The sequence below is a fragment of the Idiotropiscis lumnitzeri genome, unplaced genomic scaffold, assembly GCF_059441095.1.
Source record: "Idiotropiscis lumnitzeri isolate Australia: NSW breed Sydney's pygmy pipehorse unplaced genomic scaffold, RoL_Ilum_1.0 HiC_scaffold_53, whole genome shotgun sequence".
Taxonomy (NCBI): Eukaryota; Metazoa; Chordata; class Actinopteri; order Syngnathiformes; family Syngnathidae; genus Idiotropiscis; species Idiotropiscis lumnitzeri.
The window spans coordinates 375,001-397,662 of record NW_028283591.1 but is presented as its reverse complement, the minus strand read 5'-3'; the positions used below and the strand labels follow the sequence as shown (position 1 = coordinate 397,662).

Sequence of the window (22,662 nt, the reverse complement as noted above, 5' to 3'; positions counted from 1 at the left end):
GACATTTACCCAAGATTAATTAATTAATTCAATTATCGTTCGGGACTCACCGTGCTTTCAGCTCTTCTGCCGCACCTCAAAGACCGCGTAGCTTGCATTCGCTCCTTTTCTCACAGTTTGAATATGCTGCCTTCAAAAGAATCTGTAATTTTGACAACTCCAACTTGAATCTACAAAAATCAAGCAATAAGGTAGAAATAACTTCAAATATACTTTGAATAAAGATCTTTCACAGCATACAGAATTAATAAAATAACATTAATTAATAATGTTGATTTTGTTTATTAAAAAAAAAGTAACTGTGTTGACTGTTGGATGTGGCTGACGATGCTGGACCTGCCTTGTCAAATAGTTCATAGATGACAATCTTAGCTGTCTGGAATATTATAAAATGTTATCTTGTCCCTTAAGGGTTATTAAGTCACAGTTGGGGGTACATGTAAATTCACAAAATATAACGTCCAGCCTTGTTAAATTTAGCATAGATAAATACATGAATTTAATTTTAATTTTAATAAATCAATCAATCCTCTGTACTGCTTCTTGTCCTCACAAGGGTCCCCGGGAGTGCTGGAGCCTATCCCAGCTGTCTTCGGGCAGTCGACAGGGTACACCCTGAACTGGTTGCCAGTCAATCGCAGGGCACACAGAGACAAGCAACCATCCGCTCTCACACTCAGACCTTGGACCAGTGACCAATCAACCTATCATGAATGTTTTTGGAAAGTGGGAGGAAACCGGCGAAAACCCTAGCAGGCACAGGGAGAACCTTGCACTTCTGTACTGTGATGCGGACTTGCTAACCAGTCCGCCACCGTGCCGCTTGTTCTAAAGAGTCCCAGAAAATAAAAACACCCGTCCCTTAGTCAAAAGCGGAAAAAGTCCAACAACAACCCGACCATAATTTGCATTGTTCCATAAGTTAAATCAATGTCAAACCTAATAAAAGCTGACTTCTGGTCCTCAAAAATCCTACACTTATTTTAGTCCTTTCACAATCTCGCAGCATAGGCTCCATGGCCATGTCTCTATCGTTTTGGCATCCATTGAATAGTTCTACTGAGAATAGTCTTCGGGTGGTTACTATTAGCATAGCATGCATTAAATATCAAAAAGGCTCCAGAACAAATTTTCAAACCCATGCCCGCTTAGCTCATCCATAACCCATACAGGACCCAGACATGGTTGACCAGCTCTAACCTATGCCCACTTATCCCACACATAACCCAAACAGGACCGATAAATGGTGACCACTTCTAACCCATGCCCACTTAGCCCACACATAACCCAAATAGGACCCAGACATGGTTGACCAGCTCTAACCCATGCCCACTTGGCCCATATACAGCCCATATGAGACCCTCACATGGTTGACCAGTTCTAACCCATGCCCACTTAGCCCACACATAACCCAAATAGGACCTATAAATGGTTTCAGTAGTAGATTCAGTAGTTTTTATCATTACAGCATTTTCCCCTCTGTATAATGGACAGACATTAGGAGTGTTTCCTTACACTTAGATACGTTTATACTGTGTATATTTGCATGCTTTTTATGAATGTCTGCTGCTAATGTTATACATTAACGGCTACATTACGCCGCCGACTCTGTGTGAGCTATATCTTTGCTGCTGTAACACCTCAAATTTCCCCATTGTGGGACTAATAAAGGACATCTTTATCTTTATCTTTACCAGTTCTAACCCATGCCCACTTAGCCCATACACAACCCGTATTGCACCCACAACATTTGCCCAGTTTAAGCCCATGCCCACCAATCCCAGATGGCGCCCACATGGAACCCTGTACCATTGCCCACTTCTAGCCCATTCCCACTTGGTACCCAGGAATCCCGCATTTACCCCATTTGGGGCCCAGTTGGACATGTTGGCTGGGTACAGTACTTTTATTCTTGCAGTATTTTTATCATTGCAGTATTTTCAATCATTCAGTATTTTTTTTTATCATTGCAGCGTTTTTATTTATTTCCCCTCTGAACCATAGACAGGCATTAGGAGTGTTTCCTTACACTTGTATATGTTGTGGGCTGTAAGTGTGTATATACATGGGGATCTGTGTATATACGTATATACTGTGTATATTTGCATGCTTTTTATGAATGCCTGCTGCCAATGTTATACATTAACGGCTACATTACGTCGGTGCCACTGTGTGATGTATATCTTTGCTGCTGTAACACTGCAAATGTCCCCGTTATGGGACAATTAAAAGACATCTTTATCTTTAGAAATTGAAGATTCACTTGCGAGGCCATTTTCAACACGGACCTTTCAAGAGAAGCTATATCGTCCAACACTCGGTCAGTGCTGTCTAAGTGCTTTTCTGTATATTGTTTGTCCACCCGTGGTGTCATAAATTATGGTATTATGAGGGGGATTTATTCAAGTAGGACGAAGTAGGACTTCATTGAAGGCCCAGGTGTGAAATGCATGGCCCTCCACTGGTTCAAATAATATCTAAAACTAAATTACCAGTTACATGTGCAATTTCAATATTCAACAATTATCTCAACAAAAAAGGACAATCTGAATTTTTTTTAAATGCACAATAAAACAGAAAAGCCATTTCCGGGTATTTTACAATTCAGTCTTCATTGGGGAAAAAACATTCAACAATTTGCTTTTCTTATTTAATACATAGTTCAGCACAGCAGGTGGCGGACAAGCACCTTAAAACGTCATTCGCCTACACAAGGAAGAAGAACATGCCCGAGGCGCTCCCGTGTCCTCGTCTTTCGGTCAACCTGAGAATAATGTTCTTGAGGATTAAAGTTTATAAATGTAAGTATGATGTGATTTTTTATTTTATTTTATGTTGTTGAACAGTGTTTTTGTTTATTTTATAATTTCGTCATTAAAAGGCTGTGGCGGTTGGAGAGTCAGCTTCGTGTTAGGGCGTGTTAAAGATCCCGATACCCACACTACACCCTCATTGAAGTATATACGAGTAAAATTATTCGAGCGCGCAGCCAAAGTATATTGTCCACAATTATTTGCGGACTTAACCAAAATCCCATTGAACTGGCGATGTTCGGTGGAATTCTTGTGCCCATGCTGAAAAAAATTCTCTTCAAATGTACATATCGAATTATGACATTATGATAAACAGTTGCATGTGTGCAATTTCGGTCACTCTTTTAAAGTCACCTACGTGTTTTGTCCGAGTGCAGCTAGCGTACTTAGCGACCTTGTGTGCATGCGCCGCAGATTGTGAGAGCGCCTCAAATAGTACAAATGAAGCTATAGCTTGTTCCGGTGGGTCCCAAGCCAGGGTTTTTTCCTAACTACCACATTACTTAAGTTTTAATATCACTCTCAACGTCAAAATTGTTACAAATAAATACATAATGATAACGTGCCGCCAAGCTCGATGACATAGGAGGCGGAAGTTGGTGTCGTCACACGCATTGTCCCAATTTTGCTTGGAACCTGTGCTCTGCAACACCCCATGTACACGTCAACGAGGAACGTATGGTGTAGAGTGTTTATTGCGATTGGGCCATTCTTTGTCACGGTCTTCTCTCTGACAAATTGGCATATTTAGCAGCCAAAATATAATGAGCCGTTGCTGTGATAGTAGTTGCAGCCCAAGGTTATTTTAGTAAACGAAAATGAACTCAAAACTTGAATAGAAAAAAATAAAATTCGATAATGAAAAAAATACAGTGAACCCTCGGTTATCGCGGTTAATGGGGACCGAGACCACCCGCGAAAACTGAAAATCCGCGAAGTAGCGGCGCACCTTCAAAAATGCTTAAAAAAAAAAGTGCGAAGTAGTGGTGCACCTTCAAAAATGTTTAAAAAAAAAAAATTAATAAATATATATATATATATATATATATATATATATATACACACGGGTAGAGAGAGAGAGAGTGAAATTCATGCTATAACAAAAAAAAAAAATTATTATTAAAACTTATTATTTTTTTATTCCCCAGCCATTATTTTTGTATTTATTCAATTACTTCTTTTTGTATTTTTTTAATTGCTTCGACCTTTACCTGCTGGTACGCCGTCCGGTGTGCCCTGTGAAATGAAAGGTGGCATTCTTCATTTATTTTTTTTATTCATTTATTCATTCATAACTGACAGCCTCGCGCTCCGCTCGTGCTCGGGCGGAAGAGGTGCTCCTCTTCGGCTTAATTGTCATGCACGCCGGACCTGCTCCCCCGAAGCGTGTCTCCGTTCGATTGAACTCGGTTTCATTTCGCCCCGCCCGTGCCCGGGGAAGGTGCTCCTATTCGGCTTAACTGTGACACACGCCCGCCCTCCTCCCCCGGAGCTTCCATTCGGTTAAACTTAAGGGCCGTTTGGCACCGCCCGTGCCCGGGGAAGGTGCTTTTCTTCGGCTTAACTGTGACGCGAGCATGCCCTCCTCCTCCGGAGCTTCCATTCGGTTAAACTTAGGGGCCGCTTGACACCGCCCGTGCCCGGGGAAGGTGCTCCTCTTCGGCTTAACTGCCACGCACGCCGGCCGGCCTCCTCCGGAGCTCTCGTACGCTCCCGAACAGAGCGAAATGTCGCCCCGCTAGTGCCCGGGCGGAAGTTGTTCCTCTTCGGCTTAACTGCCACGCACGCTGGCCGGAGCTCTGGTACGGTCCGAACCGCGCGAAACGTCGCCCCAAATCGTGCCCGGGGGAACGTGCTCTTCTTCGTCCACTCTCCTCTTCGCCCACGCTCTTCTTCGGCGCATGCCGGCCGTCTAACAGCTCCAGCGCCCCGTCGTGCCGCTCGGCGAAACTACAATGCCCCCGAATATTTTTTAGACCCGCGAAGCACTGAACCCGCGAAAGGTGAACCGCGAAGTAGCGAGGGTTCACTGTAAAATGAAAATGCTCTTTCAAAAATTAAAACTATCTAAAACTAGTGATGGCAAAATGAAGCCCCATAAAGCAGCCAAGCCCTGCAGGGAAATACTTCACACACGAATGGGCTTCGAGATGCTTCATTTTTCTTGACTACGCCATCCCGTGGACAGAAAAATGTATAACATGCTTGGTGCATGCAATAAAATGGTGAGCTGTAAATCATGCTCTGCTTACCAAACAATATGTATTTGAAGAGTGATTTTAATTGTTCTGTTTTACTTTGTCTTCTCACTTCTCCAATATTCAGACAGCTCCGCCAAGACCAACGTTTCACCCCCACACTGATATAAAATGGACCCAACCGTTTGGGTCTCTTTCCAAATTTGGTACCAAAGCCTCCCCCACAGTGCGGCAGCTATCTTGAATTGGCCCGTTCCCAGAGAGTTTTACTTCATTCAGTGTCATTCAGTATTATTCAAAATCTTTCAGTGTCATTCCAAATCATTCAATGTCATTCACGATGTTTCCACATCCTTCCACCTTCCATCGTTCAGTGTCATTCCACATTCTCTTTGATATATAACATAACATAACAATAACATAATCCTGGGTCAGCAGACACCTAATTAATGTGTTAATACATGATACATTTTTATATAAGCAACACTTATGATTGTAACGTATTTTTAATTCTTTCTAGGCGGGAACTGTCCGAACAAAAAATTCATGCAATTTGTAATTAGACACTTTGTCATACAAAAAGTCACTCAGGGCAAGAGAAAAAAAATTGTCACTTGCCCTAGTTGGGCAAGTAATTTGGCCACTCGGGCAAGGCAAATTTTAGTGGCACTTGCCCTATGGGGAAGCAGTTTTTAAAGTTAACTTCGAACCCTGTGATGGTGTCTTGTGACCAGTCTTTATCAGCTGATGTTCCATGAAGGCGTGCCTTACCTGTCACAAGAATGAAGGCAAGTCACGCCCCCCGCTGTCCGTTCACTCCGCCAAGATGCTGCTCCAGGTGGTAGAGAGGATGAAGGCTCCCTTGTCTCTGTTCATGGTTTTTATGCCTCGCTTGCAGATCTCAATTGCTTCTTTGATCCAGCGCTGTAGTTTGTTCTCTCCGGTGCGGATGACCCTGCCCTTCTCCCAGTCCATGATGTGGTTTTCCCTTTTGCAGTGGTCAGTGATTGCTGATTTGTAATGTTCATGTTGTGCTTGTTCTTTTACTGCTCTGATTTTTTAATTTTTTTGACAGGTAAGTCACACCCTCATGGAACATCAGCTGATAAAGACGGGTCTCAAGACACCATCATGCGACACTCTGAAGAAGGCGAAAGACTCGCCGAAACATGTCAGGTAAAAAATTAACCTAAAACATAATTGTCTGCTTTTAATGAATCAGTCAAATATCAATAATAAGAAGACAAAATGAACCTAATACAAATAAATGAATGCTTAATAACTCCCCTGGACATGCTCCTAAAAATCCAAACCTTCACCTGTAAATAAAACGTCCCGACCTGAAGACATCTTAATGTTATTATTTTGTTATACACACAGCGCCGCCAAGTGGAATCAAAAATTTGTTTTTATTTTAATTTTCACGTACTGCACGGTGCCCTTTTGACGAATCCGACTGAAAATTAGTCAGAAAAGACTCACTTACTCTCTGCCGAATTTTGTGACGTTTTGGCAAAAGGCGTGGCTATTACGGTGCTGAAAAGTCCGATTGTACTCTGTGGCAACAAAAGCTCCGGCAACATTACTCAGATGATCCTATCTTCTCGAAGTTGTACACATTTGAGGATACTTCAGCCCTGAAGACATCTACCAACTTATTTTTCATCGTAGTAGTAGCGCCACCAACTGGTAAAAGCTAATACAAGTTATTTTCTTGGATGTTTTTCTCCGTGCAACTCAACAAGGTCGCCCTCATATATGCTCGGAGGACTGTTTCGGCCATGAGGATGTCACAATACGAAATTCATCCTTTTTCGTGAAAAGTTGTGGGAGTGGCATTGCACTGTTTGGCAATAAAACAACGCTGATTATGAGGTTCTAAATATGAACGACAACTCGTGAAACTTGACACACACATCAGGCAGAGCAAATTTATCAATATTTTATACGTTAGTTGTGCAGCTTTTTTGAAATGGCTCGCCATGGCCCTCGAGAAATGTTCAAAAAAGCAGCCCTGGTTGAGTGTTTCACCTCGCTTTTTGTAAATTTTATGGAGTACAGTGAACCCTCGGTTATCGCGGTTAATGGGGACCGAGACCACCCGCGGAAACTGAAAATCCGCGAAGTAGCGGCGCACCTTCAAAAATGCTTAAAAGAAAATACAATATATATAATAAATATATATATATATATATATATATATATATATATATATACGGGGAGAGAGAGAGAGAGAGAGTGAAATTCATGTTATAACAAAAAAACCAAATTATTATTAAAACGTATTATTTTTTTATTCCCCAGCCATTCTTTTTGTATTTATTTAATTACTCCGACTTTTACCAGCTGGTACGCCGTCCGGTGTTCCCTGTGAAATGAAAGGTGGCATTCTTTAATTATTTATTTATTTATTCATTTATTCATTCATAACTGACAGCTTCGCGCTCCGTTCGTGTCCGGGCGGAAGAGGTGTTCCAATTCGGCTTAACTGTGACACACGCCCGCCCTCCTCCCCCGGAGCTTCCATTCGGTTAAACTTAGGGGCCGCTTGGCACCGCCCGTGCCCGGGGAAGGTGCTCCTCTTCGGCTTACTGTGACGCGAGCATGCCCGCCTCCTCCGGAGCTTCCATTCGGTTAAACTTAGGGGCCGCTTGGAACCGCCCGTGCCCGGCAAAGGTGCTCCTCTTCGGCTTACTGTGACGCGAGCATGCCCTCCTCCTCCGGAGCTTCCATTTGGTTAAACTTAGGGGCCGCTTGGAACCGCCCGTGCCTGGGGAAGGTGCTCCTCTTCGGCTTACTGTGACGCGAGCATGCCCTCCTCCTCCGGAGCTTCCATTCGGTTAAACTTAGGGGCCGCTTGGCACCGCCCGTGCCCGGGGACGGTGCTCCTCTACGGCTTAACTGCCACGCACGCCGGCCGGAGCCTTGGTACGGTCCGAACCGCGCGAAACGTCGCCACCGATCGTGTCCGGGGGAACGTGCTCTTCTTCGTCCACTCTCCTCTTCGCCCACGCTCTTCTCCGGCGCACGCCGGCCGTCTAACCGCTCCAGCGCCCGTCGTGCCGCTCGGCGAAACTACAATGCCCCCGAATATTTTTTATACCCGCGAAGCACTGAACCCGCGAAAGGTGAACCGCGAAGTAGCGAGGGTTCACTGTATGTATAAGACCAAGACCTACAAAAAAGTCTCTTGAAGCAATGAGCTAGGTTTTACAGGAAGTCGGCCATTTTGAATTTACTTAAAAGGGGCGGGTCACCACAATGGACTTTGTGTAGAAATTATTATTGGGGCCCGAGCAGCGACCGCGGCGAGGTCCCTATTGTTTATGTAGAAATTATTATTAGGGCCCGAGCAGCGACCGCTACGAGGTCCCCATTGTTTTTGTGGAAATTATTATTATTATTATTATTAGGGCCCGAGCAGTGACCGCTGCGAGGTCCCTATTGTTTTTCTAGAAATTGTTATTAGGGCCCGAGCTGCGACGGCTGCGAGGTCCCTATTGTTTTTGTAGAAAATATCATTACTTTTATTATTATTATTATTATTATTATTAGGGCCTGAGCAGCGACCGCTGCGAAGTCCCTGTTGTTTTTGTAGAAATTATTATTATTATTATTTTTCCGATTGTACGATCGCATTTTTGACCCCGAAACATGCACAAAAACTCACCAAACTTGGCAGTCTCATCGGGCATGGCGAGAAATTTGATATTTTAACGTCTAATATGAACAGGAAGTGAGTTATGAATTTTTGAAAGTCCGACTTTTGCCCTTTTTTGCATGTTTACAGGGGTCATTCTTTTGCACCCTGATCCTAAAGGCTTCATCTGATTGCCTTAAAATTCTGTCTGTAGCATCTTAAGACCTGGGACAAACACTGGGGCTAAAATCTTTTGTTTCCGAAATACTATATGACGGGGGCGGGGCTTCAAAGTTTTCACTTAAGATTTCCTTCGCCGCAATGGACAAAATGCTTAATAACTCTCCTGCACATGCTGCTAAAAATCCAAAACTTCACATGTACATAAAGAGTCGGTACCTGAAGACATCTATATGTTTATATTCTGTTATACACCTTGCGCCAATCAATAACATTTTTTACATTTTGACGTACTGCACGGTGCCCTTTTAACGAATCCGATTGAAAATTGGCTAGAAAAGACTCAAGACATTGATCTTACTCTATCCCTATTTTTGTGACTTTCCTTCGAAGGGCGTGGCTATTGCGGTGCCGCAGAGTCTGATTATTCTCCGTGGCAACAAAAGTTCCTGCAAAATGATTCAGATGATCCATCTTCTCGAAATTTTTCACATTTGAGGATATTCAGGCCCTGAAGACGGCTGCCAACTTATTTTTGATCGCAGTGGTAGCGCCACCAACTGGTTAAAACAAATACAAATTATTTTCGTTGATGTTTTTCTCCGGGCAGGTTCACAAAATCTACCTTATATTTGCTCGGATGAGTGTTTAGGCCTTGAGGATGTCACAATACGAAAGTCTTTCGCCTTCTTCAGAGTGTCACATGATGGTGTCTTGTGACCCGTCTTTATCAGCTGATGTTCCATGAGGGCGTGACTTACCTGTCACAAGAATGAAGGCAAGTCACACCCCCCGCTGTCCGTTCACTCCGCCAAGATGCTGCTCTAGGTGGTAGAGAGGATGAAGGCTCCCTTGTCTCTGTTCATGGTTTTTATGCCTCGCTTGCAGATCTCAATGGCCTCTCTGATCCAGCGCTGTTGTTTGTTCTCTTCGGTGCGGATGACCCTGCCCTTCTCCCGGTCCATGATGTGGTTTTCCCTTTTGCAGTGGTCAGTGATTGCTGATTTGTAATGTTCATGTTGTGCTTGTTCTTTTACTGCTCTGATTTTTCATTTTTTTGACAGGTAAGTCACACCCTCATGGAACATCAGCTGATAAAGACGGGTCTCAAGACACCATCATGCGACACTCTGAAGAAGGCGAAAGACTCGCCGAAACATGTCAGGTAAAAAATTAACCTAAAACATAATTGTCTGCTTTTAATGAATCAGTCAAATATCAATAATAAGAAGACAAAATGAACCTAATACAAATAAATGAATGCTTAATAACTCCCCTGCACATGCTCCTGAAAATCCAAACCTTCACCTGTAAATAAAACGTCCCGACCTGAAGACATCTTAATGTTATTATTTTGTTCTACACACAGCGCCGCCAAGTGGAATCAAAAATGTGTTTTTATTTTAATTTTCACATCCTGCACGGTGCCCTTTTGACAAATCCGACTGAAAATTAGTCAGAAAAGACTCAAGACAATGATCTTTCTCTCTGCCGAATTTTGTGACGTTTTGGCAAAAGGCGTGGCTATTACGGTGCTGAAAAGTCAGATTGTACTCTGTGGCAACAAAAGCTCCGGCAACATGACTCAGATGATCCTATCTTCTCGAAGTTGTACACATTTGAGGATACTTCAGCCCTGAAGACATCGACCAACTTATTTTTCATCGTAGTAGTAGCGCCACCAACTGGTAAAAGCTAATACAAGTTATTTTCTTGGATGTTTTTCCCCGTGCAACTCAACAAGGTCGCCCTCATATATGCTCGGATGACTGTTTCGGCCATGAGGATGTCACAATACGAAATTCGTCCTTTTTCGTGTAAAGTTGTGGGAGTGGCATTGCACTGTTCGGCAATAAAACAACGCTGATTATGAGGTTCTAAATATGAACGACAACTCGTGAAACTTTACACACACATCAGGCCGAGCAAATTTATCAATATTTTATACGTTAGTTGTGCAGCTTTTTTGAAATGGCTCGCCATGGCCCTCGAGAAATGTTAAAAAAAGCAGCCCTGGTTGAGTGTTTCACCTCGCTTTTTGTAAATTTTATGGAGTACAGTGAACCCTCGGTAATCGCGGTTAATGGGGACAGAGACCACCCGCGAAAACTGAAAATCCGCGAAGTAGCGGCGCACCTTCAAAAATGCTTAAAAAAATATACAATATATATAATAAATATATATATATATATATATATATATATATATATATATATATATATGGGGAGAGAGAGAGTGAAATTCATGTTATAACAAAAAAACCAAATTATTATTAAAACGTATTATTTTTTTATTCCCCAGCCATTCTTTTTGTATTTATTTAATTACTCCGACTTTTATCTGCTGGTACGCCGTCCGGTGTGCCCTGTGAAATGAAAGGTGGCATTCTTTATTCATTTATTTATTTATTCTTTTATACATTCATAACTGACAGCTTCGCGCTCCGCTCGTGCCCGGGCGGAAGAGGTGCTCCAATTCGGCTTAACTGTGACACACACCCGCCCTCCTCCCCCGGAGCTTCCATTCGGTTAAACTTAGGGGCCGCTTGGCACCGCCCGTGCCCGGGGAAGGTGCTCCTCTTCGGCTTACTGTGACGCGAGCATGCCCTCCTCCTCCGGAGCTTCCATTCGGTTAAACTTAGGGGCCGCTTGGAATCGCCCGTGCCCGGGGAAGGTGCTCCTCTTCGGCTTACTGTGACGCGAGCATGCCCTCCTCCTCCGGAGCTTCCATTCGGTTAAACTTAGGGGCCGCTTGGCACCGCCCGTGCCCGGGGAAGGTTCTCCTCTACGGCTTAACTGCCACGCACGCCGGCCGGAGCTCTGGTACTGTCCGAACCGCGCGAAACGTCGCCACCGATCGTGTCCGGGGGAACGTGCTCTTCTTCGTCCACTCTCCTCTTCGCCCACGCTCTTCTTCGGCGCACACCGGCCGTCTAACCGCTCCAGCGCCCCGTCGTGCCGCTCGGCGAAACTACAATGCCCCCGAATATTTTTTAGACCCGCGAAGCACTGAACCCGCGAAAGGTGAACCGCCAAGTAGCGAGGGTTCACTGTATGTATAAGACCAAGACCTACAAAAAAGTCTCTTGGAGCAATGACCTAGGTTTTACAGGAAGTCGGCCATTTTGAATTTACTTAAAAGGGGGCGGGTCACCACAATGGACTTTGTGTAGAAATTATAATTGGGGCCCGAGCAGCGACCGCGGCGAGGTCCCTATTGTTTTTGTAGAAATTATTATTATTATTATTATTAGGGCCCGAGCAGTGACCGCTGCGAGGTCCCTATTGTTTTTCTAGAAATTGTTATTAGGGCCCGAGCTGCGACGGCTGCGAGGTCCCTATTGTTTTTGTAGAAAATATTATTACTTTTATTATTATTATTATTATTATTATTAGGGCCTGAGCAGCGACCGCTGCGAAGTCCCTGTTGTTTTTGTAGAAATTATTATTATTATTATTTTTCCGATTGTTCGATTGCATTTTTGACCCCCGAAACATGCACAAAAACTCACCAAACTTGGCAATCTCATCGGGCATGGGGAGAAATTTGATATTTTAAACGTCTAATATGAACAGGAAGTGAGTTATGAATTTTTGAAAGTCCGACTTTTGCCCTTTTTTGCATGTTTACAGGGGTCATTCTTTTGCACCCTGATCCTAAAGGCTTCATCTGATTGCCTTAAAATTCTGTCTGTAGCATCTTAAGACCTGGGACAAACACTGGGGCTAAAATTGGGGCTAAAATCTTTTGTTTCCGAAATACTATATGACGGGGGCGGGGCTTCAAAGTTTTCACTTAAGATTTCCTTCGCCGCAATGGACAAAATGCTTAATAACTCTCCTGCACATGCTGCTAAAAATCCAAAACTTCACATGTACATAAAGAGTCGGTACCTGAAGACATCTATATGTTTATACTCTGTTATACACCTTGCGCCAATCAATATAATTTTTTACATTTTGACGTACTGCACGGTGCCCTTTTAACGAATCCGATTGAAAATTGGCTAGAAAAGACTCAAGACATTGATCTTACTCTATCCCTATTTTTGTGACTTTCCTTCGAAGGGCGTGGCTATTACGGTGCCGCAGAGTCTGATTATTCTCCGTGGCAACAAAAGTTCCTGCAAAATGATTCAGATGATCCATCTTCTCGAAATTTTTCACATTTGAGGATATTCAGGCCCTGAAGACGGCTGCCAACTTATTTTTGATCGCAGTGGTAGCGCCACCAACTGGTTAAAACAAATACAAATTATTTTCGTTGATTTTTTTCTCCGGGCAGGTTAACAAAATCTACCTTATATTTGCTCGGATGAGTGTTTAGGCCTTGAGGATGTCACAATACGAAAGTCTTTCGCCTTCTTCAGAGTGTCACATGATGGTGTCTTGTGACCCGTCTTTATCAGCTGATGTTCCATGAGGGCGTGACTTACCTGTCACAAGAATGAAGGCAAGTCACGCCCCCCGCTGTCCGTTCACTCCGCCAAGATGCTGCTCCAGGTGGTAGAGAGGATTGTCTCTGTTCATGGTTTTTATGCCTCGCTTGCAGATCTCAATGGCCTCTCTGATCCAGCGCTGTTGTTTGTTCTCTTCGGTGCGGATGACCTTGCCCTTCTCCCGGTCTATGATGTGGTTTTCCCTTTTGCAGTGGTCAGTGATTGCTGATTTGTAATGTTCATGTTGTGCTTGTTCTTTTACTGCTCTGATTTTTCATTTTTTTGACAGGTAAGTCACACCCACATGGAACATCAGCTGATAAAGACGGGTCTCAAGACACCATCATGCGACACTCTGAAGAAGGCGAAAGACTCGCCGAAACATGTCAGGTAAAAAATTAACCTAAAACATAATTGTCTGCTTTTAATGAATCAGTCAAATATCAATAATAAGAAGACAAAATGAACCTAATACAAATAAATGAATGCTTAATAACGCCCCTGCACATGCTCCTAAAAATCCAAACCTTCACCTGTAAATAAAACGTCCCGACCTGAAGACATCTTAATGTTATTATTTTGTTATACACACAGCGCCGCCAAGTGGAATCAAAAATGTGTTTTTATTTTAATTTTCACGTACTGCACGGTGCCCTTTTGACGAATCCGACTGAAAATTAGTCAGAAAAGACTCAAGACAATGATCTTACTCTCTGCCGAATTTTGTGACGTTTTGGCAAAAGGCGTGGCTATTACGGTGCTGAAAAGTCCGATTGTACTTTGTGGCAACAAAAGCTCCGGCAACATGACTCAGATGATCCTATCTTCTCGAAGTTGTACACATTTGAGGATACTTCAGCCCTGAAGACATCTACCAACTTATTTTTCATCGTAGTAGTAGCGCCACCAACTGGTAAAAGCTAATACAAGTTATTTTCTTGGATGTTTTTCTCCGTGCAACTCAACAAGGTCGCCCTCATATATGCTCGGATGACTGTTTCGGCCATGAGGATGTCACAATACGAAATTCATCCTTTTTCGTGAAAAGTTGTGGGAGTGGCATTGCACTGTTCGGCAATAAAACAACGCTGATTATGAGGTTCTAAATATGAACGACAACTCGTGAAACTTTACACACACATCAGGCAGAGCAAATTTATCAATATTTTATACGTTAGTTGTGCAGCTTTTTTGAAATGGCTCGCCTTGGCCCTCGAGAAAAGTTAAAAAAAGAATAGAATAGAAATAGAAATCCCTTTATTGTCATTGTACTCAAGTGTGCAACGAGATTAGAGGGCTCCCCTCTCCAGTGCAATACAACAATAATACAGACAATATATAAATTAGATAAATAAATAAGACAGTGCAATGGAATTCAGTACTGAATAGGGCATATAGAAACACATCACAATGCTGTTTTGCAAGGTTAGGGTGGTCTCGTGTGTGTGTGAGAGTTCAGTATGGAGATGGCTCTCGGAAAGAAACTGTTTCTCAGTCTATTGGTCCTTGATTTGATGCATCTGTAGCGCCTGCCAGAGGGCAACCGGTCGAACAGGTGTGAGTTTGGGTGGGTATTGTCTTTGACGATGTTGAGAGCCCCTCTGAGGCACCGGGCGGTGTAGATGTCCGACAGCGAGGGGAGAGGGCAGCCAATAATCCTTTGCGCTGTTTTGACTGTCCTCTGGAGCCTCACTCTGTCCGCCTCAGTGCAGCCGCTGTACCAGGTGGAGACAGAGTACGTCAGCAGGCTCTCGATGGACGAGTGGTAGAAGGCCAGCAGCAGCTTCCTGTCCAGGTTGAATTTCCTGAGGACTCTCAGGAAGTGCAGACGTTGGCGGACCTTCTTTACCACTGCTGTGGTGTTGTGACTCCAAGAAAGGTCATCGGAGATCTGTACTCCCAGGAACTTGAACGTGTGGACCCTCTCCACACACACGCCTTCGATGCAGAGGGGTGCGGCAGCGTCTTGTTCCTCCTGAAGTCGACGACAATCTCCTTTGTTTTAGCAGAGTTAAGGTGCAGTCTGTTGTCCTTGCACCAAGTTGTCAGTCTCCCTACCTCCTCTCTGTAGGCTGTCTCGTCACCTTCCGAGATCAGACCGACCACTGTCGTGTCGTCAGCAAACTTGACGATGGTGTTGTTGCCGTGGGCCGGGCTGCAGTCGTAGGTGTAGAGGGCGTACAGGAGAGGGCTCAGCACGCATCCTTGGGGGGAACCGGTGCTCACCATGAGGGTGGAGGACGTGTAGGGGCCGAGCAACACAGTCTGGGGTCTGTTGGTCAGAAAGTCCTTAATCCAGATGTGTGTGAGGGCAGGGAGGCCGAGAGTGTCCAGTTTGGCGACGAGGATGTCTGGGATGATTGTGTTGAATGCCGAGCTGTAGTCCACAAAGAGCATCCTTGCATAGCTCCGCTGTTGTTCCAGGTGGCCCAGCACAACATGCAGAGCAGCCCTGGTTGAGTGTTTCACCTCGCTTTTTGTAAATTTTATGGAGTACAGTGAACCCTCGGTTATCGCGGTTAATGGGGACCGAGACCACCCGCGAAAACTGAAAATCCGCGAAGTAGCGGCGCACCTTCAAAAATGCTTTAAAAAAAAATACAATATATATATATATATATATATATATATACGGGGAGAGAGAGAGTGAAATTCATGTTATAACAAAAAAAACAAATTATTATTAAAACGTATTATTTTTTTATTCCCCAGCCATTCTTTTTGTATTTATTTAATTACTCCGACTTTTACCTGCTGGTACGCCGTCCGGTGTGCCCTGTGCAATGAAAGGTGCCATTCTTTATTTATTTATTTATTTATTCATTCATAACTGACAGCTTCGCGCTCCGCTCGTGCCCGGGCGGAAGAGGTGCTCCAATTCGGCTTAACTGTGACACACGCCCACCCTCCTCCCCCGGAGCTTCCATTCGGTTAAACTTAGGGGCCGCTTGGCACCGCCGTGCCCGGGGAAGGTGCTCCTCTTCGGCTTACTGTGTCGCGAGCATGCCCTCCTCCTCCGGAGCTTCCATTCGGTTAAACTTAGGGGCCGCTTGGAACCGCCCGTGCCCGGGGAAGGTGCTCCTCTTCGGCTTACTGTGACGCGAGCATGCCCTCCTCCTCCGGAGCTTCCATTCCATTAAACTTAGGGGCCGCTTGGCACCGCCCGTGCCCGGGGAAGGTGCTCCTCTACGGCTTAACTGCCACGCACGCCGGCCGGAGCTCTGGTACGGTCCGAACCGCGCGAAACGTCGCCACCGATCGTGTCCGGGGGAACGTGCTCTTCTTCGTCCACTCTCCTCTTCGCCCACGCTCTTCTTCGGCGCACGCCGGCCGTCTAACCGCTCCAGCGCCCCGTCGTGCCGCTCGGCGAAACTACAATGCCCCCGAATATTTTTTATACCCGCGAAGCACTGAACCCGCGAAAGGTGAACCGCGAAGTAGCGAGGGTTCACTGTATGTATAAGACCAAGACCTACAAAAAAGTCTCTTGGAGCAATGAGCTAGGTTTTACAGGAAGTCGGCCATTTTGAATTTACTTAAAAGGGGGCGGGTCACCACAATGGACTTTGTGTAGAAATTATTATTGGGGCCCGAGCAGCGACCGCGGCGAGGTCCCTATTGTTTATGTAGAAATTATTATTAGGGCCCGAGCAGCGACCGCTACGAGGTCCCCATTGTTTTTGTGGAAATTATTATTATTAATATTATTAGGGCCCGAGCAGTGACCGCTGCGAGGTCCCTATTGTTATTAGGGCCCGAGCTGCGACGGCTGCGAAGTCCCTATTGTTTTTGTAGAAATTATTATTATTATTATTTTTCCGATTGTTCGATCGCATTTTTGACCCCCGAAACATGCACAAAAATTCACCAAACTTGGCAGTCTCATCGGGCATGGCGAAAAATTTGATATTTTAACGTCTAATATGAACAGGAAGTGAGTTATGAATTTTTGAAAGTCCGACTTTTGCCCTTTTTTGCATGTTTACAGGGGTCATTCTTTTGCACCCTGATCCTAAAGGCTTCATCTGATTGCCTTAAAATTCTGTCTGTAGCATCTTAAGACCTGGGACAAACACTGGGGCTAAAATCTTTTGTTTCCGAAATACTATATGAACGGGGGCGGGGCTTCGAAGTTTTCACTTAAGATTTCCTTCGCCGCAATGGACAAAATGCTTAATAACTCTCCTGCACATGCTGCTAAAAATCCAAAACTTCACATGTACATAAAGAGTCGGTACCTGAAGACATCGATATGTTTATATTCAGTTATACACCTTGCGCCAATCAATATAATTTTATACATTTTGACGTACTGCACGGTGCCCTTTTAACGAATCCGATTGAAAATTGGCTAGAAAAGACTCAAGACATTGATCTTACTCTATCCCTATTTTTGTGACTTTCCTTCGAAGGGCGTGGCTATTACGGTGCCGCAGAGTCTGATTAATCTCCGTGGCAACAAAAGTTCCTGCAAAATGATTCAGATGATCCATCTTCTCGAAATTTTTCACATTTGAGGATATTCAGGCCCTGAAGACGGCTGCCAACTTATTTTTGATCGCAGTGGTAGCGCCACCAACTGGTTAAAACAAATACAAATTATTTTCGTTGATGTTTTTCTCCGGTCAGGTTAACAAAATCTACCTTATGTTTGTTCGGATGAGTGTTTAGGCCTTGAGGATGTCACAATATGAAAGTCTTTCGCCTTCTTCAGAGTGTCACATGATGGTGTCTTGTGACCCGTCTTTATCAGCTGATGTTCCATGAGGGCGTGACTTACCTGTCACAAGAATGAAGGCAAGTCACGCCCCCCGCTGTCCGTTCACTCCGCCAAGATGCTGCTCCAGGTGGTAGAGAGGATGAAGGCTCCCTTGTCTCTGTTCATGGTTTTTATGCCTCGCTTGCAGATCTCAATGGCCTCTCTGATCCAGCGCTGTTGTTTGTTCTCTTCGTTGCGGATGACCCTGCCCTTCTCCCGGTCCATGATGTGGTTTTCCCTTTTGCAGTGGTCAGTGATTGCTGATTTGTAATATTCATGTTGTGCTTGTTCTTTTACTGCTCTGATTTTTCATTTTTTTGACAGGTAAGTCACACCCTCATGGAACATCAGCTGATAAAGACGGGTCTCAAGACACCATCATGCGACACTCTGAAGAAGGCGAAAGACTCGCCGAAACATGTCAGGTAAAAAATTAACCTAAAACATAATTGTCTGCTTTTAATGAATCTGTCAAATATCAATAATAAGAAGACAAAATGAACCTAATACAAATAAATGAATGCTTAATAACTCCCCTGCACATGCTCCTAAAAATCCAAACCTTCACCTGTAAATAAAACGTCCCGACCTGAAGACATCTTAATGTTATTATTTTGTTATACACACAGCGCCGCCAAGTGGAATCAAAAATGTGTTTTTATTTTAATTTTCACATACTGCACGGTGCCCTTTTGACGAATCCGACTGAAAATTTGTCAGAAAAGACTCAAGACAATGATCTTACTCTCTGCCGAATTTTGTGACGTTTTGGCAAAAGGCGTGGCTTTTACGGTGCTGAAAAGTCCGATTGTACTTTGTGGCAACAAAAGCTCCGGCAACATGACTCAGATGATCCTATCTTCTCGAAGTTGTACACATTTGAGGATACTTCAGCCCTGAAGACATCTACCAACTTATTTTTCATCGTAGTAGTAGCGCCACCAACTGGTAAAAGCTAATACAAATTATTTTCTTGGATGTTTTTCTCCGTGCAACTCAACAAGGTCGCCCTCATATATGCTCGGATGACTGTTTCGGCCATGAGGATGTCACAATACGAAATTCATCCTTTTTCGTGAAAAGTTGTGGGAGTGGCATTGCACTGTTCGGCAATAAAACAACGCTGATTATGAGGTTCTAAATATGAACGACAACTCGTGAAACTTTACACACACATCAGGCAGAGCAAATTTATCAATATTTTATCCGTTAGTTGTGCAGCTTTTTTGAAATGGCTCGCCATGGCCCTCGAGAAATGTTCAAAAAAGCAGCCCTGGTTGAGTGTTTCACCTCGCTTTTTGTAAATTTTATGGAGTACAGTGAACCCTCGGTTATCGCGGTTAATGTTAAAATGGTCGAATGGTCAATGACAAGAATTGCAGTGCAAGCACGTATTATCGGCGCGGGTTCGATCCCCACCTGATGTGCCTCGCATGATTTCTTTGGCTGCCAGGATGGCCGAGTGGTCTAAGGCGCCGCGTTCAGGACCCAGTCTCCCCAGGAGGCCTGGGTTCGAATCTCGAATTTCCCCATTGTGGGACTAATAAAGGGAATATTAGTATTATTATGGCTGCCAGGATGGCCGAGTGGTCTAAGGCGCCGCGTTCAGGACCCAGTCTCCCCACGAGGCCTGGGTTCGAATCTCAAATTTCCCCATTGTGGGACTAATAAAGGGAATATTATATTATTATTATTATATTATAATGGGGACCGAGACCACCCGCAAAAACTGAAAATCCGCGAAGTAGCGGCGCACCTTCAAAAATGCTTAAAAAAAAATACAATATATATAATAAATATATAAATATATATATATATATATATATTTATATATATATATATATATATATATATATATACGAGGAGAGAGAGAGAGAGTGAAATTCATGTTATAACAAAAAAACCAAATTATTATTAAAACGTATTATTTTTTTATTCCCCAGCCATTCTTTTTGTATTTATTTAATTACTCCGACTTTTACCTGCTGGTACGCCGTCCGGTGTGCCCTGTGAAATGAAAGGTGGCATTCTTTATTTATTTATTTATTTATTCATTTATTCATTCATAACTGACAGCTTCGCGCTCCGTTCGTGCCCGGGCGGAAGAGGTGTTCCAATTCGGCTTAACTGTGACACACGCCCGCCCTCCTCCCCCGGAGCTTCCATTCGGTTAAACTTAGGGGCCGCTTGGCACCGCCCGTGCCCGGGGAAGGTGCTCCTCTTCGGCTTACTGTGTCGCGAGCATGCCCTCCTCCTCCGGAGCTTCCATTCGGTTAAACTTAGGGGCCGCTTGGAACCGCCCGTGCCCGGCGAAGGTGCTCCTCTTCGGCTTACTGTGACGCGAGCATGCCCTCCTCCTCCGGAGCTTCCATTCGGTTAAACTTAGGGGCCGCTTGGAACCGCCCGTGCCCGGGGAAGGTGCTCCTCTTCGGCTTTCTGTGACGCGAGCATGCCCTCCTCCTCCGGAGCTTCCATTCGGTTAAACTTAGGGGCCGCTTGGCACCGCCCGTGCCCGGGGAAGGTGCTCCTCTACGGCTTAACTGCCACGCACGCCGGCCGGAGCTCTGGTACGGTCCGAACCGCGCGAAACGTCGCCACCGATCGTGTCCGGGGGAACGTGCTCTTCTTCGTCCAATCTCCTCTTCGCCCACGCTCTTCTTCGGCGCACGCCGGCCGTTTAACCGCTCCAGCGCCCGTCGTGCCGCTCGGCGAAACTACAATGCCCCCGAATATTTTTTATACCCGCGAAGCACTGAACCCGCGAAAGGTGAACCGCGAAGTAGCGAGGGTTCACTGTATGTATAAGGCCAAGACCTACAAAAAAGTCTCTTGGAGCAATGAGCTAGGTTTTACAGGAAGTCGGCCATTTTGAATTTACTTAAAAGGGGGCGGGTCACCACAATGGACTTTGTGTAGAAATTATTATTGGGGCCCGAGCAGCGACCGCGGCGAGGTCCCTATTGTTTATGTAGAAATTATTATTAGGGCCGAGCAGCGACCGCTACGAGGTCCCCATTGTTTTTGTGGAAATTATTATTATTATTATTATTAGGGCCCGAGCAGTGACCGCTGCGAGGTCCCTATTGTTTTTCTAGAAAATATTATTACTTTTTTTATTATTATTATTATTATTATTATTAGGGCCTGAGCAGCGACCGCTGCGAAGTCCCTGTTGTTTTTGTAGAAATTATTATTATTATTATTTTTCCGATTGTTCGATCGCATTTTTGACCCCCGAAACATGCACAAAAACTCACCAAACTTGGCAGTCTCATCGGGCATGGCGAGAAATTTGATATTTTAAACGTCTAATATGAACAGGAAGTGAGTTATGAATTTTTGAAAGTCCGACTTTTGCTCTTTTTTGCATGTTTACAGGGGTCATTCTTTTGCACCCTGATCCTAAAGGCTTCATCTGATTGCCTTAAAATTTTGTCTGTAGCATCTTAAGACCTGGGACAAACACTGGGGCTAAAATCTTTTGTTTCCGAAATACTATATGACGGGGGCGGGGCTTCAAAGTTTTCACTTAAGATTTCCTTCGCCGCAATGGACAAAATGCTTAATAACTCTCCTGCACATGCTGCTAAAAATCCAAAACTTCACATGTACATAAAGAGTCGGTACCTGAAGACATCTATATGTTTATATTCTGTTATACACCTTGCGCCAATCAATATCATTTTTTACGTTTTGACGTACTGCACGGTGCCCTTTTAACGAATCCGATTGAAAATTGGCGAGAAAAGACTCAAGACATTGATCTTACTCTATCCCTATTTTTGTGACTTTCCTTCGAAGGGCGTGGCTATTGCGGTGCCGCAGAGTCTGATTATTCTCCGTGGCAACAAAAGTTCCTGCAAAATGATTCAGATGATCCATCTTCTCGAAATTTTTCACATTTGAGGATATTCAGGCCCTGAAGACGGCTGCCAACTTATTTTTGATCGCAGTGGTAGCGCCACCAACTGGTAAAACAAATACAAATTATTTTCGTTGATGTTTTTCTCCGGGCAGGTTCACAAAATCTACCTTATATTTGCTCGGATTAGTGTTTAGGCCTTGAGGATGTCACAATACGAAAGTCTTTCGCCTTCTTCAGAGTGTCACATGATGGTGTCTTGTGACCCGTCTTTATCAGCTGATGTTCCATGAGGGCGTGACTTACCTGTCACAAGAATGAAGGCAAGTCACACCCCCCGCTGTCCGTTCACTCCGCCAAGATGCTGCTCCAGGTGGTAGAGAGGATGAAGGCTCCCTTGTCTCTGTTCATGGTTTTTATGCCTCGCTTGCAGATCTCAATGGCCTCTCTGATCCAGCGCTGTTGTTTGTTCTCTTCGGTGCGGATGACCCTGCCCTTCTCCCGGTCCATGATGTGGTTTTCCCTTCTGCAGTGGTCAGTGATTGCTGATTTGTAATATTCATGTTGTGCTTGTTCTTTTACTGCTATGATTTTTCATTTTTTTGACAGGTAATTCACACCCTCATGGAACATAAGCTGATAAAGACGGGTCTCAAGACACCATCATGCGACACTCTGAAGAAGGCGAAAGACTCGCCGAAACATGTCAGGTAAAACATTTACCTAAAACATAATTGTCTGCTTTTAATGAATCTGTCAAATATCAATAATA

At 44.3% G+C, this 22,662-nt stretch overlaps 1 protein-coding gene and 2 long non-coding RNA genes across 3 annotated transcripts in view; all 3 read left to right on the top strand.

The window, feature by feature from the left end:
- LOC148315701 (uncharacterized) overlaps nt 1–22,662 on the top strand; it is a 537,087-nt gene that overhangs the window by 339,439 nt on the left and 174,986 nt on the right. The window lies entirely within an intron of this gene.
- Nucleotides 2,728–6,187, top strand: LOC148315703 (uncharacterized). Its single transcript, XR_015840672.1, has 3 exons — nt 2,728–2,801; nt 5,910–6,010; nt 6,087–6,187. It is a non-coding gene; the product is annotated as an uncharacterized LOC148315703 (long non-coding RNA).
- LOC148315702 (uncharacterized) overlaps nt 13,564–22,662 on the top strand; it is a 13,286-nt gene continuing 4,187 nt past the window's right edge. The window contains exons 1-3 of the long non-coding RNA XR_015840671.1: nt 13,564–13,659; nt 18,177–18,277; nt 18,353–18,453. This is a non-coding gene — a long non-coding RNA (uncharacterized LOC148315702). The remainder of the gene's footprint in view (nt 13,660–18,176; nt 18,278–18,352; nt 18,454–22,662) is intronic.